At 47.5% G+C, this 15,631-nt stretch overlaps 1 pseudogene; it reads right to left on the bottom strand.

The window, feature by feature from the left end:
• Nucleotides 1-9,319: 9,319 nt before the first annotated feature.
• LOC142955272 (uncharacterized) lies at nt 9,320-10,763 on the bottom strand (annotated as a pseudogene).
• Between the last annotated feature and the right edge of the window lie 4,868 nt (nt 10,764-15,631).

Raw genomic sequence — 15,631 nt, 5'->3', positions numbered from 1 at the left:
GATTCATTTGCAGTCTGGACACGGAGAGTGTGGGTCTCCTCTTTCTGCAGCTGGGACTGCTGCGCGAGGGGCTTTCACGTCAGAGTCAAAACACCAGAAAAGTCTCCAACAATGGCAGAAAAAGTAGCTAGATTTGTCGCTAGTAGTTTTTGACAAAAAAAGTCGCCATGAGGGTTTGGAAAGTCGCCAGATTTAGCGAGAAAGTCGCCAAGTTGGCAACACTGCTTTCGTTACTCTCTTCCGCGTTCAACAAGGTGTCACATGATGAAATCCACCAATCACAGGCCTTACAAAGGCTTACATAGACACGGCCTGAGAGGAGATCTTTTTGTGGAGGAGAGACATGAGAGCTGAAAATGGCTGAAAATTATGCCAAACTGCTTTATTACGATGTATTGAACACTCTTAGTGATAAAGGAAGTGAATTTATAGTTAATATATAGTTATATAGTATATCAAATTAGAATAGAGCAGCGCAAAAGCTGGTTCCAAAAATGAGAATTCGGCTTGAAACTCTGTACTCAGACCTCATTTATGCTGGCCTGCTTCACTCAATCTAAGTAAAATTTGCTTGTAGAGACCACAAACATGTTGTGCTATGACTGTGGAGTATTTTTAGGCTTCAATCTGCATTATTTCAAATAAATATTTTCAATAAAAGTGCTTTTTTTCAGGTGAACCTGAAACTTTTCAATTTGAGCTGTGTGCCATCTTCATTCACTATTAACCAGTAACATATACACAATATTTACACATCTGAACAAGTCTCTCACAAGTTTTACCTGTATTATACCATCAAAATGATTGAAATAGACCTTGTAGTTTCAGATTTACAGTCTTTTAAGTATGGATATGCAATGTTTGAGCAGAGGCCTAAAAATAGGGCTAGGGTTTAAAAGGTTCGCGAGCGACTTTTGTTCGCGGAGTGACGTAAAAGCGCTCGTCAAAGTAAAATACGCGCGCAGCTGTTTGATTTTTGCACGCGCATGGATCTCATTTGCGCTTTCGGATTTTGACAGTGATTTGCCTTCATACAGCTGCATCAACACTCAATAACGTCATTTCGACGGAAATATGGCAGCGTCTTTTTCATTGTTTGTGCCATATGGTTTATACACACACATTTATACACATAGTTTATATGTGTATAAACACGCCGCGCCATCGCAAATTAGCATCACTCCAGTCTCATCGCGAATTTGTATGTAATCTACTCGCGCAAATAATTTGCGCCGCGTTTGGTGTGAACGCACCTTCAGGGTGCAGATCTCTGCCAGGTGTTTCTGCAATGACCACTCTGCTTTTATTGTAAAAGGTAAGAATGGAAGGAGTAAAGCGGTGGCGCTGCTGTTGTCATTGTGGGGGCAATAAGTGTATTTTCACAAACTGATAAATACAAATACAAAGTACTTTGTGGCTGCTTGTGTGGTGATGCTCTGCTCCCATTATTGTGGTCTGATGGGTCTCACACCTGGCGGAGATAATTAAAATCTATAACAGCATGGTTCACATTATAATGATGAGCAGGGTTGTAATGTCACCTCCAGTTAATGTAAAACCAAAGTATGCTACTTTTTTTCAAGGCCTTAAATTGTCTTATTTGGTCAACATGTATTATGGATTTAAAAATGAATGTTGTCTCTATGTGCACAGATGAGACAATCTTCTGATTGGTCAACACATGTTTCCAAGAGATGAGATACAATTTATGACAAATATATTACATTCTAAAAGGTATTAAAACATCTTACGAAACCAAAATCTAAACAGAACTAGTAATCCAAAATAAAACAAGCGTGTTCAGTCTTTCTACCTTTTTCAACTGTTTGTTGACTGTAAGGTTTAGAGATGCATCGATACATACCGGTAAATATACGGATACATACCGGTATCGTGGGTCACACGATACACACTGATATCGAGGGTCACACGGATACACACCGTATCTGGGGTCACACGATACACCCTGGTATCTTTTATTTTTGTCTTTTTATTTCTAATTTCCATAGCAAATGCTTCAAAGTGATAACTTGCGGTAATTTGTTGAGTTCACCACATTGTCTGTAACTTGTTAGCTTAATAACAAATCTCCGTGGAGTAACATACTAACCAAAAGCCAGCTAAAATAATAGTTTCTTTGCTTTGGCAGTTCCGGAGCTTGTTGCCACGAGGTGGGCTGTGAGAACCCTAATGTTCTCTTATATTACCAGCAGTGGTGGGCCGTCAGGGCCAGCAAGGCCTTCTCTACTGGCCTAAACAGAATCACAAAGTTATAGCTATTTTATAATCTAATATTTTTTCTACACTGCATGTTTTATAATTTATCAAATTATTTTTCCCATTATCTTATTTTCTCATTGCACAGCTACTGTCTTCCTCAGTTGCTGTTTCAGTGCAGCTTGTTTTAAGTAGAGTTTTTATCCAATCAGGTTTCACCTCTGTGTCTCTAGGTAAGAAGAGAGGCCCGAGGCCTGCAGACTCACAAGTGAATCCCTTTGCAGTTTAGGTGAATGGGGACGATATTGTTGATTGTCATAGTGTTCAACCAATCAGATCTTTAGTTTGACATGTTGGGCGTATTCTTTGACGTGCCAGAGCCTGCTAGCTGGCCTACAAGTACGTCAGCATTAATGGGCAGCTCAGTTTTCAGGTGCAGCGCTGCAGTGAGGTGCAGCGTGTGCTGTGATTGGTCAGTGGGCGAGCACGTGACTATTGGAAAACGAAACTTAAGCAGAGGCTTAGTCGGAGTAGTAAGAGTTCAAATTGAAAGATATGGAAGAAATTATGATATTTTTTGCATTTTGCTTGGTGTATATATATATATATTTTTTTTACCTAGCTTTGTTTTTTAACACTCAATGGCTGAAGGAGCAGAAATGGATTTGTGAGTTGGGATTTAACCGTGGCATTAAACTCTTTGTCAACAAAGAAAGGAGGTGGAGTTTGTCTTTAAGTGATCAGCATTTGGTAAGTCAACTGCGTTTGTTTTTTTACATCTAATATCTGAATGGCCCTCGAGTGTGTAGCAGAATGTATATTGCTGCAGGTCTGCTGTATTGATTTGTTGCTTTGTTGTCATATGAATAAATGTGACTGGTTCTTGTAAGTTTGTTGTTCTCATTGTGTTAATTATATAGATTTGGACTATATGCATTGTCCGTTAATTACGAAGCATACCGTCATGCGCGGAGTTATTGTTTGTTAAGCTAGTTTAGCGTAGCCTCTGTTATGTTCAAAATTTCTCAAACAAAAGGTAAAGGAAAAAGCCCCCCTCCTTGTTCAGAGGAGAAGAAGCATGCAGAGGAGAAGAGGCAGCCCCCCCCCCCCCCCCCCCCCCCCCGCTCTCTTTCTTCCATCATTAAGCAGGGCCGAATCAGCTGGTTGAAGTTTAGATCAAAAGGAATTTTATATACTAACAAAAGCAAATGCAGTTACAAACTGAATTACACTATCAATAGTAATATTTCATGAAATAGAGGCCCCATCTGCACCACACGACAGACTGGTGTGTCCCCCTCATGGTCCAGATGAGGTCTGATTATCTCTGGGGATTCACAGTTTCTTTGTCTCTCCAAAGTCTCTGAAATGTCTCATATTACACATTCCTTAGCCCATCGATCAGCTCAGTGATTGGCTGAACCCTTCGGACTTCAGTCAGCCACTTCCTTGACCAATTCACCCCCCTTCTTGAAGGCTGTGCTCAGAAACTAGCAACATCCCCCTCTCTCTGACTTTATGCGGTGTCATAAATTCTTTGGTTTCTCTCACAGTGCACAACAAATTCAGTAACTCTACCTTTAGTTTAAACCTTCTACAAGTAAACATATTGTAACACATAATATCCATCGCTAGGAACGCTTTAAAACTTAAATTCCTCACACCTCCCAGAACACACACGGTGCCTCAGCTGTCTTTTGTTGTGTTTTTTTTTGTTCTGGGTTGACAGGTCACAGCCCGTTGTCTCCTACGTGAGCGCAGTCCACTGACAACATTATATTTCCCACAATTTAAGCTTCTGCATTTTCCAAACGCACTAGTATTATTCAAAAGTATTGTTCGGTTCGTAAGCCTCGTACCGAACGGTTTAATATGAATACGTATATTGTTGCACCCCTAGAAACAAATAACCGTAGTTGTGGCGCCATCATGAGGTTATTAGGTGGTGTTTCAGCTGCAGGACAGCACTGAAGGCCCATGTATAAAATGCATGGCCTGCCACTGATTACCAGACAGGTATGCTGTCTCAGTGAGTAAACGGCTAGTTTACCCAAATTATTCGACTCACGTCGAATAATCAAGTGTGCCTGAATCATAACACAATGCAAGAGAGAGAACACAACTGCTACACTGGGCTGACATTTAAGGTGGACCAGATATATTTACATTTAATAGGCAAACCGCTCCTCTGAGTTATCCTCTGTTTTTTACATTTATTGGCGATAAAACTTAGCTGAATTTCAGGAGCAGGGCCACGCCTCCTCAGCCACTCCCCCGCTTCCGGCCACACTCCTATAAATACTTACCCACTCTAAGCCTCGGCTCGCTCGCGCTTTCCGCACTCGCAACCGGAACGCCACGCAGAGAAAACAAAAACAAAAAACCTTACCGCGCCTAAAACATGGACCTGCCGTCCATCAGGCCATCCGACGACGACGACCAGTTCGCCTCCCCAGAGGCCACCCGTACAGCCCAGGGAAGCACTCGACCTGCCGCCCACGAGACGCCGCCAACCGCCATCGAGAGGGTCCAGGCAGCTCAACGCAGCCAAACCCGCCGATCTCCACCACGCCGACCAGCTGCATCCACCCGCCAGAATCCGACAATACGAAGATTCAGACCCACGGCCGTCCTCCATTAACTCACATCTCGGTGGCAGAGGGAGACCTGCCACCTCCAGACGTAGACAACGGAAACGTAAATCCAGCTCTCTCCTTCGCTCGATCCAGACCCAGCTCGGGAACGAGCCTCCGACGACTCCGGCTACCCAGCACGCCGCGCTCAAAGACGCCGCCACCCTTACGCGCTCCAGCCAGGTCCCCCATCGAAGACGCACCAGCTGAGATCTCCAACTGGACCATAGTCCGCCTGCTAAGAGCATCGAAGCAACAAAGCAAAACCGTGCCAACTCCTCACAACTTTCCTAAAGTCACGTCAGGCTAAAAAACACAAACGTACATACATCCAAAACACACCGGCGTAACGGTAATGACTGTGACGCCACCACGCACCCCCAAGCTCTGCCCTCCAACCCACAAAGTTCCGGGTTGCCAGGTTGCAGCACGTCACCTCTCATCCCCCTCCACTATCTCAGGCAAACCCAACTTTCCATAGCGGCAACGAGATGCCGACTCTCTCTTCGTCCCTTCAATTTCCACAGTATTCCATCCCACCTCCTGGCCGGATTCACCTGCCTGTCCCTTCGCTGTTCCCTTACACTACCCTCCTTCTGCCTATACCCAGGCACTGGGTTGCCAGGTCTTCTTTCCTCTGCCCCCCTCTCTAAGCGCCAACGGAACGCAGCAATGCAACAACGAATCGCAGCAACGGAACACAACAACGAATCGCAGCAACGGATCACAGCAAGCAACAACGGAACGCAACAAAACAACGGAATGCAACAACGCAGCCACGGAACTGTGACGGCCCAGGGAGTGTCTATCTTTCAGTGTTCCTGGATCGTTAGAGAGCGACATCAGGAAGATTGAAGGCAGCTGGCCATGGCCTTCGCCCTACAAGACCCACCCCATCCGGAGGAAGTGCTGGCTTCTTCCCCTGACACACCTGGTGTGCTACACGGAGTGTCTGGCAGCAGCAGTTAAACCGTCTGGCATTCTGCAAGAATGCTCTTCTGTGTTGCACTTTGAAATATCCTGGCCTTTTGTTAATAAAGGTATTTCTTTGTTTAGCTCCGTGCCTGAGTTTTCGTGATGTTTTGCTATGGTTCTAGAGCCGGACCATAACACAACGCAACAACGCAGCCACGGAACGCAGCAACACAACAACACAGCCATGGAACGCAGCAGCCACGGAACGCAGCAGCCAAGGAATGCAGCAGCCACGCAACAACGCAGCCACGCAACGACGGAACTATGCAGCCACGCAACGCAGCAACTGAACGCAACAACGTATAGCAGCAACAACGGAACACAACAATGGAACGCAGCAACGCAAGGCAGCAACGGATCGCAGTAACGGATCACAGCAAGCAACAACGCATCGCAACAGCAATGCAGCGCAGCAACGCAACCACGCAGCAACGGAACGCAACAATGCAGCCACGGAATGCAACGACGCAGCCACGCAGCCACGTAACGCAGCCACATACTGCAACAACACATCGCAGCCACGGAACGCAGACACGCAACGACGCAGCGCAATGCAGCCACGCAACAACGGAACGCAGCAATGGAACGTAAAGCAACAACGGAATGCAGGACGCCGGTGACCCCCAGGCCGCCTACTTCCAGCAACCACATCAAGTTGCCGAAACACCTGACACTAGGATGCCAGCGCCCTCCGCTGCCTACCTCCAGCAAACACAGCAAGTTGCCTTAGCCGAGGCACCTGGCACCGAGATGCCAGTGCACCCCGCCGCCTACTTTCAGAAAACACAGCAAGTTGCTGTAACCGGGACACCTGGCACTGGGTGTTTCTGTAGCTCCTCACTTCCTTCACCTGTCCCTAATCAGTTCATTCAGTGCACCTGCCAGTCACACTCACCTCATCAGCACAACTCTCCTCACCTGTTCTAGTCACTATTTAAACCCCTGTCTTTCACTCACTCACTGCCAGGTCATTGTTTTGTTTCCTACCTACCCGCCCGTTTTGCTCATCCTGTTCCCGGTCTGTCTGCCCTGTTTTGCCCTGCCTTGTCCTGCCGGATTTCCCCCCCTTGTCTCGTCCTTGGATTACCTGTTTTGTTTCGTGAATTATTAAAACCCTTTTGTTCACTACTCTGACTGTCTGCGCCTAAGTCCTCAGCATGCCCCGTGACACCGGGATGCCAGTGCCCACCGCCCCCTACTTCCAGCAACCACAGCAAGTTGCTGTAGCCGAGACACCCGGCACCGGGATGCGAGTGCCCCACCCCGTCCACTTCCAGCAATGGACCCACACAATTGGTCAACACAAAGATGCCGCTCCCTCTTCTGTCTTTGGGGGGTTTCCACGACAGAAGATGTTTTGCCGTAGACCAGCCTCGGATCTCACAAGCAAATGCCAAGTTGTTTCCCCTCATGCTACGAAATCTGACCAATAGTAGCCGCAGCCACTACGTGGGGCCACTGACGGCCCAGCAAGTCCATCTCTTAAACTTCTGACAACATGGCAGTCGTTTACCCAATCATCAAATGACACTGCGACACCCGTCCGTCAAGGGTGCGTTCTCGATGCAGCTCACGTCTGGGCCACCGCAATGCCATGGCTTTCTCGTTTCTCATTCCAGAAGTTCAGAAGATCCACCCTCCTGCAGACACCCGTCCAACATCGGTTCCGCCATATCCAACGCCGTCTTTAAACCCATAAATCCTTACTTGATTTTGCCGACCATCAACCAGCAGAACTCCACTGTCGATAACCCATCTTCTCACGCCTACCAACTTTACACTCGCCAGCTCAAACGACCAGCGCACGGGCAGGCAACCTGCTCCTCAGGAGGACTTATTTTGGGGATCTGCAAGGCCCGGGAGCCGCAGTGGATCCTCAGCTAAGCCTCCCCCAAACTGCTGCTGGCTAAATCTCCATCAACCATTCCCCAACGCTCCAAATAATTGACGAAGGTTCGCCCTCGGCTGAGGTGGGGTCCTAGACAGTGAATTATATTTATTTCACTAGCTTAGGGCCCCACCTCGGCCGGAGCGAGCCTTCGTCGGTTGTTTGGAGAGTTGAGGAATGGATGGTGGAGGTTAGCCTGGATGAAGCGGTTTGGGGAAAGGCCAGGTTGAGGGTCCACTGCGGCTCCCGGACCTTGCAGACCCCCCGGTCCATATGGGAAAGTGGATGGTGACTATGGGGGAAGATAGCCTTTAGTGAAGTGGTTTAACGAGAGGGAGGGGGGGTGGGGTGCGAAAGGCGTGGCAAGCTGAGGTTTAGTGTCGGTGGGTATTTATAGGAGTGTGGCCAGAAGTGGGGGAGTGGCTGAGGTGTGGTCCTGCTCCTGAAATTCAGCTAAGTTTTATCTCCAATTCACTAGCTTAGGGCCCCACCTCGGCCGGAGCGAGCCTTCGTCGGTTGTTTGGAGAGTTTGAGGAATGGATGGTGGATAGACTGGATGAAGCGGTTTGGGGAAAGGCTAGGTTGAGCGTCCATGCGGCTCCCAGGCCTTGCAGACCCCCAAGAAGCCCTCCTAAGAAAGCAGGGCTGCCTGCCCGTTGCGCAGGTTGTTGAAGCTGTGGCGAGTGTAGAGTTGGTAGGCGTGGGAGGACCAGTGGCCCAAGGCTTTGATGAGGTGGTCTGGGACTCCTCTGCTCGACGCGGTAGTGGCGGCTCCTACAAGGAAGGAGTGGCCGGAGAAGGAGTCTGGATTGATCCCGGAGGCGATTAGGACTTCCCTGAAGCGTGAAAAGAACCAGGATCGGTTGGCGATGCGGCCCGTCTTGGTGGTGAACAGCGGTTCGTGGGGAGAGGTTTGCTGCATTTTCCTGAGTTGCAGGTAGTGCATGAGGGGTTCGTAGGGGCTCAGGTGTGAGTTTAGCTTGAAGTATAATACGGGGACTGGGTTACTTGTCTGGTTTGTTTTGCTCCTTTTGAGCAAATAGGCTAGGCAATCTTCGGAGACGGGATAAAGGTTGGATATGCAAGGGTGGAGGCTAGGGTTAAACTTGGCTGAATGGGACGTGAATTCTGAGCATCGCAGGAAGTCGAAGAAGGCGAGTAGGAACATGGATTCTAGGGTGCGTGCCAGGTGGATTTGGAAGGCGATCGGAGCGGAGGGTGGTGATGCAACGAGAAACGAGATCGGAGGTCAGCGGAAGACCGCGAGGAGTCGGTGGAGGCGTTCGGCGCTAGCTACCTTTAATGAGCAAGGACAACTGGGAGAACATTGTGGGGGAGCAGGGGGAGCCGGTGAGTAGTTTCCCGAAGAAGTTGATGCTGCTGAGGTACACCTTGATGGTGGATATCTTGATGCGGAGAGTTGAGTAGGCATAGTAGGTGAAGCTGCATAGGGAGGCCACATCGAAGGAAGGGAACGGGAGGTTAAACGCTGTATGGAAGGAGCGAAAAGAATTCCAGGCCGTCCAGTAGGTGGAGAGGGTGCCGGGGGCTAGGCTAGAGATGATGGCTTGTTGGGACAGGGAGACAAGTTATGCGATGGTCGGTTTCAGATGAGGTATATCGTGACAGAAAATGGTGGGACCGGGGTTGGGTTCTCCTCCGCATCTGGAGCTAAGGTTCTGAAGGTCTGGAAGGAAAAGCAATGACAGGGAGTCAGCGACAGAGTTATGGTGGCCGGGGACATGTTTAGCTCTGAGGATAAATCGGTGGGTGACCGACAGCCACATGAGATGGCGTATGAAGGGCATGATCGCGGGAGAGTTCGACCTGCCTTTGTTAATGACGTCGACTACGGCGATGTTATCTGAATGGACGAGTATAGATCTTTTCGACCACTCCTGCCCCCACAGGAGAGCGGCGATGACGACTGGATTTATTTCGTGGACCGCCGAAGATGAACGGAGGGGGTTTTGGAGGAAGTTGCGGAATTCGATGGGCCATTTGGCTGAAAACCATCGTCGGCCATGGTACCCCTCAGAACCGGCAGGAGGAGCTGCGTCGGTAAAGAGCTGAATGTCTTCTGGGTTGGAGAGTTGGTCGTCGTAAAAGAAGGTGATGCCGTTCCAGTTGGACAGGAGATGCTGCCACATCTGCATCTCTGCTCTGGGGGGGGGGGGGGGGGGTGTCCATGGGGACTGGATCGGTAAGTGAGGGTGTGGATGATGCGAGGGAGAGCAAGTGCGAAATAAAGGAGCGGCCCTGGGGAATAATGCGCAGGGCAAAGTTCAGGTGTCCCAAGAGGGAGAGCAGTTGTCGTTTGGTGCAGGAGGGAGTAAGGAGGAAGTTTTGTAGGAGTATGATGCGGTGGAGTTTCTCCGCCGGCAAGGAAGCTTGGAACTGAACAGTGTCGAGAGTAATCCCAAGGAACTCCAAGGTGTGTGAAGGGCCTTCTGTTTTCCCTTTGGAAAGAGGGACGCCGAGCTGAGCGAAGACTGATATTATGGTTGAAAGGCCGTGGGCTGGAGGTGATGAATGAGGAGTTATGACTAGGAAGTCGTCGAGCAGGTCGACCAGGTGGGGGATTTTGTGGTTGTTTGAGAGAATCCAACACAAGGCCTCTGATAGTGAGTCGAATAATTTGGGGCTGCTCTTGCAGCCAACGGTAAGTCTCACGGCAAAGTAGTTGGCGAGGCGTTTGGAAGGTTGTGAGGAGTTGAAACAGTTTCGCTTTATTGTTACGGCGATGGTGCGGAATCCCCTTCTCCTGTAGTGTTCTTAACAGGCGCACTACGGTCCAGTCGGAGATCCTGGGTGGTTCTTTTTCGATGGGGGACCTGGCCGGGGCGCGAGAGTCATGGTGGCGGCTTTGAACGTGACGTACTGGGAAGCTGGAGTTGTCGGAGGTTCGTTCCCGAGCGCTGTGTCTGGAGCGAGCGGAGGAGGAGGGAGGGGACTTTCGTTTTTCCGTTGTCTGCATCCGGGGGTGGCGGATCTCCCTCTGCTATGGAGACCTGGTTCACTGTAGGACGACTGTTGGTCTGAGTCTTCATATTGGCGGATTGAACGGAGAGAGGGATTCTGGCGGGTGGATGTGGCTGGTCGGCGTGATGGAGATCGGTGGGTTTGGCTGCGTTGGGCTGCCTAGACGCTCTCGATGGCGGTCGGCGGCGTCTCGTGGGCGTCAGGTGGAGTGCTTCCCCGGGATGTACGAGTGGCCTCTGGGGAGGCGAACTGGTCGTCGTCGTCGGAAGGCCTGGTAAATAGCAGGTCCATGTTGGCGAGGTGAGTTTTTTTTTTTTTTTTCTGCGTGGCGTTCCGGTTTGGTGCGAAAGGCGTGGCAAGCCGAGGTTTAGTGTTGGTGGGTAGTTAATAGTTATCCTCCTAACTACAAACGATGCAGTTTGTATCAGGAAAACACAAAGTGGAATGGTAAACTTTCAGCTGCTGTATCATGTTGTCTTTTGATGTATATTTAATTTGTTACAGTCAATTTTCAAAGTCATTGTTAGAACTCTAATGTTATTATTTAGTCCTCGGTCCTCTGTATCGACAAGTACCCAAATTTAACTAATTGTACTTGTAAAAAAGTGGTATCGGTGCATCCTTAGTAAGATGAGGTACAGTATTGGCATTTGTGTTTATATTCACTTTTGGAAATATATATCTTATCTGAGGATCTGATACAAGTGTCTGAAACACAAACATATGGCCATACTGACACCATGCACACATGAAATGGAGGGACAGGCCTAGTGATGGACAGGAGGCGGCACTTTGTTGTGTGCTCGCTTCTACAGTCACTTGACATTATAATCAGTGGTGTTGTTTGTTTAGAAACACAGTTTAAAAATCTAGTAGGGGAGAGTGGGGCACAACACATTTTGGTTTGGGCTAAATAATTAAATAGAATATTCGAGTTAGATTTCTCATGTTTTATCCAAGAAACAATTATGTCTTTGCTAGAACACTTGAATTTTGTTTCTATGACCTACCGTTTTTGTACAATTGCTCCGATGTGTTGGAAGTGAAATGTTACAGACGATTAGTTGTAACACTTGCTAGAAAAGTCTGTTTCAACACAATTTATTCAATACAATTGTATCTATATACAGTAGATAGATACTGTCTGCATTTATATCAAAGCAAAGTTAGTAATGTGCTTTAATGGGACATGAATGCATTGAGAAGAGGAGCTCAGTGTATTCTAGGAAGTCCTTTAGCAGTCTACACCTATATCACCATATCTAGGGGCTGGTTCAAGGCAAGCCTGAGCCAGCCCTGACTATAAGAGGAAAATCTTAAGCCTACTCTTAAATGTGGTGAATGTGTCTGGTCCCCGGACTGAAACTGGAAGCTGGTTCCACAAAAGAGGAGCTTGATAACTGAAGGCTTTGGCTCCCATCCTACTTTTTGAGACTGTAGGAACCACAAGTCACTCTGAATTTAGGGAGAGCAGCTCTCTAGTGGGGTAATATGGTACTATAAGCTCCTTAAGATATGATGGTGCCTGACCAATTAGGGCTTTGTAGGTGAGGAGAAGGATTTTAAATTATATTCTTGATTTTAGAGGAAGCCAGTGCAGAGAAGCTAATACAGGAGTAATATGATCTCCTTTCTTAGTTTTTGTTAGTACACGAGCTGCAGCATTCTGGATCAACTGGAGAGATTTAAGAGACATATTAGAGCAGCCTGATAATAAGGAATTCCAGTAATCTAGTCTAGGAGTAACAAATGCAACAAATATTTTAAATGGACTTATACTTGTATAGCACCTTTCTAGTCCTCCAACCACTCAAAGTGCTTTTTCATTCACCCACTCACACAGGCATGTGGGAGTTAAAGGACATATCCTGATCAAAGATAACTAGGAGATTCTTTACAGTGGTGCTGGATGCCAGGGTAGATATCGGAATACTAGTTCAGAGTGTATTACTTTGTAAAATATTACTGTCATAGATCTATATCTCTGTCGGCACTTTTGTAACTCACAATGAGCTGAAAATACTGTGCTTAAAATGCCACATTCTAGCATTTCAAAAAACATTTCAAAATATCATATAGTAACTGTGTTTGGTGTTATGTTGTAGTTACACCTTGGCTGTAATCCACACAGTGATCTGCCAAACAGCAACAACATCACTTCAGTACCAAGAAGAGTGTGCAAAGCTCTGTGTTTCTCAAAGATGCCTGGATCAACTCTGGATAATAGATTAATTTGTTGCCTCCAAGCAATAAACTATATACAAGTTCATGTCCAGTTTTGACCCGGTTGGGACGCCACCGCGATGACAAAATCTGTCCACAGACAGACAGACAGACTAGCAAAGTACTCAAACCCTCCTCTGTGGTAGTTCTCACTGCAGTAAATGGCTCCAGAAACACATTTTGCCATGATGACACACACACACACACACTGGAAACAATACCAGCGGTGCTGTCGTAACTGTTAACCACAAAGGTGTGATCTCATGGGCTCCTTATCAGGCCCCTCGGGAAGTGTCATCAAAAATCAAATACACAAACAATCGTGGCCACACACCACAGAGTGACACACTATAAGTCTAAATTTCAGATTAAAAGTTGATTTAATTACTTAGAATTACCCTGGCAGGCTCTCTCCACATTCAACTTTCATTCGAACAGTTTACAGCAGTTCAGATCACTGAAACATTTAAATCCCCAGGAAACAAACACAATGGCCCGACCCCGGTGTCCTCAGTGGGAGTTGTGGCCTGTGCTGGGAGCGTTCTCAATAAAAGAAAGAAATCAGTTTTGCTTTTGTAGCTGAAATGGCTGTTGGCATTTACAAATTGAAGGTGATAAAATCTGTGTAGAGTAAACACTAATTGGGTCATCTCTCCACGCAGTGAACTAATTGCAGCATTCTAGTTCTTAATTGTGGAATTGTCAGAGTGCATTTGGAATGCTAATGCGGGAGAGACAGCTGGTGAAAGAGTGTGTGGATGAGTCTTCTGGGACCAAATCCAAACTTACCCATGGCTCTCTCCCTCTCTCTGTGGTGGCTTAGCAGCTCAGGTAGAGAGCTGGGAGGGAGGAAGGAAGGAGTGTGCATGGTGCTGCGATTATCTCCAGGCTCCAGCCTTCCTCCTCTCTCTCTCCCGCTCTGCCTCGGTCAGACCACACAGCTCTCAGAGAGGGAGCCGTGTAATGGCGCCATTTAACCCCATTACAGAAAGTCACACGCACGTCTCAGAAAGAGGGGGATCCTCACCCAGTCATTAGGTGTAATTAAATCGGTTGTTGTAATGTGCCAAATGGTCATGCTCCACCCTCCAACCCCCCCGATCCTCACCTTCCTCAGACCAGAATCAGCATGCACTCATGTTTCAGGACTACCAACTCATTTGTTGTACTAGATAGATCGATACATAGATACGTAGATAGATACTTAAGAATAATATTAAATTAACTAATTAAACAATAGTGCAATGATTTAACAAACTACAGTGTAACGGTATTATAATTGTGTGATTGATTTGGCAAGAGGTGATTTATTGTACAGTCTTATTGCTGAGGGCAGGAATGATCTCCTGTATCTGTCCTTGTGACAGCGGAGCTGGATCAGTCTGTCCCTGTAGTAAGTGGTGGAGAGGGTGGTCCAGGTTATCCAATATGGATGATAGTTTCTTCAGTGTCCTCCTCTCCACCATCTCTTCCAGAATGTCCAGTTTGCAGCCAATGATGGAGCCGGCCTTCTTAACCAGTTTGTTAAGTCCCCTTATACACCCGACCACTGCAGAGTCATCAGAGAACTTATGGAGATGGTATGACCCCGAGCTCGTCCCTGTCCCCAGACCTGAAAGCTGCTTTCTTCTTATTAAGAATAACTTTCAGGTCACTGGTGATCCATGGCTTGTTAATGGGGAAGCAGTGTACAGTCCGGAATGGTATGGTGGTGTGTTCACAGAATTTGATGTATTCTGTGATGCAGTCCGTCATGCTGTTGATGTTCTCCCCATGTGGTCCACACAGCACATCCCAGTCCATAGACTCAAAGCAGTCCTGCAGGGCGTCTTTAGCCTCCTGTGACTGCCTCCTCACAGTCCTGGTGGTCACAGGCAGCCTCTGCACCAGAGGAACATACTTTGGGGTTAACAGGACCATGTTGTGATCAGACCTACCAAGGGGGGGGGGGGTAGTAGCACTGTATGCATGGCATTAGCATACAGAAGGTCCAGAGTTTTATTGTTCCTTGTGGGGCAGTCAACACACTGGTGGAAAGTTGGAAGGTCTCTATCCAGAGTGGTGTGGTTAAAGTCTCCAGTAATAGCCAAAAACGCACCAGGATGTTGACTCAGCAGTCCAGATACAGTGGAATGGATGGTGTTCACTGCTGCCTCTGCGTCAGCTGATGGAGGAACGTACACAGCCACAACAATGGCGGATGAGAACTCCCTCTGCAAATAATACGTATCCCCACGGCTAGAAGTTCAATGTCCGGGCTACAGAAACGTTCCTTCACACACACATGGCCGGGATTGCACCACCTCTCGTTCATAAACACAGCAATCCGCACTGTGGTCTGGGAAATGTGAGTGCAGCCATGTCTCAGTGAAACACAGGGTTAGCTGCACTTGCGGTATTCCCTCTGGGTCTTTACCAGCGCGCCAAGCTCATCCGTCTTATACTCCGTGGTTTTTGGAATTTTTATTGCAACACATTGTGCACTTGGTGCTGAGATTTAAAAGCTGTCAGAAAGAAGAAAACTAAAAGACCAAAAACAATATAGTTTTTCTATATTTATTTGACTAAAATGCAAAAATTATTATAATTATGCAGAGCCACATCTGTGTCTTAAATGCTGATTCGGGCATGCTGAATGTTACGTATACTTCTCAAGCACTAATGTCCGTCTTCCACTTTCACAAATGTAATATCCAGGATGCAACCTCCAGAT

The sequence above is a fragment of the Anarhichas minor genome, unplaced genomic scaffold (genome assembly GCF_050575085.1).
Source record: "Anarhichas minor isolate MPS153535 unplaced genomic scaffold, ASM5057508v1 ptg000023l, whole genome shotgun sequence".
Taxonomy (NCBI): domain Eukaryota; kingdom Metazoa; phylum Chordata; class Actinopteri; order Perciformes; family Anarhichadidae; genus Anarhichas; species Anarhichas minor.
Note: the sequence above shows the minus strand (reverse complement) of the source record. Positions and strands in the feature narration are given on the sequence as shown.